This window comes from Bison bison, unplaced genomic scaffold (genome assembly GCF_000754665.1).
Source record: "Bison bison bison isolate TAMUID 2011002044 unplaced genomic scaffold, Bison_UMD1.0 scf7180017864516, whole genome shotgun sequence".
NCBI lineage: Eukaryota > Metazoa > Chordata > Mammalia > Artiodactyla > Bovidae > Bison > Bison bison.
This window is the reverse complement of record NW_011495069.1, coordinates 11,290,742-11,291,776: the sequence shown is the minus strand read 5'-3', so window position 1 is coordinate 11,291,776 and position 1,035 is coordinate 11,290,742. Positions and strand designations below refer to the sequence as shown.

At 55.4% G+C, this 1,035-nt stretch overlaps 1 protein-coding gene across 1 annotated transcript in view; it reads right to left on the bottom strand.

Annotated features, from left to right (window-relative positions):
- Positions 1-1,035, bottom strand: part of PTPRU (protein tyrosine phosphatase, receptor type, U) — an 89,415-nt gene that overhangs the window by 1,799 nt on the left and 86,581 nt on the right. The gene's annotated exons all lie outside the window — the stretch shown is intronic.

The following is a 1,035-nucleotide window of genomic DNA, read 5'->3' as shown; positions in this document are numbered from 1 at the left end:
AGGGAACCCAGAGGGGAGGGGCTAGGAAACCCAGATGGAAGGGGTCAGGGAGCCCAAAGGTGGGCAGCAGGAAGCGCTGGTTAAGGGGGTGGAGTCAGAGGATAAAGGACTAGCATCCCAAGCGGAAGGTATCTAGAACAGAACCTCTAAGAGAAACAGAGCAGATTCTGAGAACAAGGAATCGAGACACACTCCAGGAGAAAGACACCCAGACAAAGTCAGTGACAGAGGAGCGCTGCAAGGCAGCAAGCAAAAATCCAGGCAGCAGAGTGGAAAACAAACACTGAGATCACCAGTCACCCCCAGTATCACAGACACAGCCTCAAGCGCACAGAGACACTCCCAAACGGGCGGCACCGCCAGGGAGACCCTCTGATTCCCCCAGCCCTCTCCCTCCTCTGCTCTCTGTGACCCGGGGCGGTGCTTCTTTGGGAGATGAGGGACAAACCAGGCCCTCTGTCCCCTTCCTGAGGGGCATCTCCCACTAAAACCAAAAGCCCTTGAGAGGGCCAGGCCCTGCCTGACTCAGCTCCCTGCCCCTGCATCCTGTGTGCCCAGCCTGGCACTAGGGTCAGTAAGTGCTGAAAGCATGAAAATGTGGGGGGCAAAGGAATGAGTGCACCCAGATGTGAGTGAATAGATGAACCTGTGAATGAGGCATGTAAATGAATGCACGAGGAAGGAAAGAAAGAAAGTACATGCATGCAGGCACGAACAAAGGCCAGGATTCCATTGGCTTAAAAAGTGTACCACTACCGTATCATGGGTTCATCTATTTACACAGGACTCTCTCCAATTAAACTGGCAAAGTCAAACATCACAAAGAGGCTATACTGGTCACGTGTTTAGGATGGAGTCCACACCCTGGAAAGTGACAGGGCTCCTCCAAGGAAGGCAGGGTCAGCTTTATGGGGCCATGCTGTCCGGAAGCTCAGGGCTGGGATGCCAGCCCTGAAGCCCTCTCTCACCCCGACCTCTGCCCCTGGTCCATGGCGCCCCAAGCCCTCTTCCCACCCAAGGGCGGGCCGGCACTCA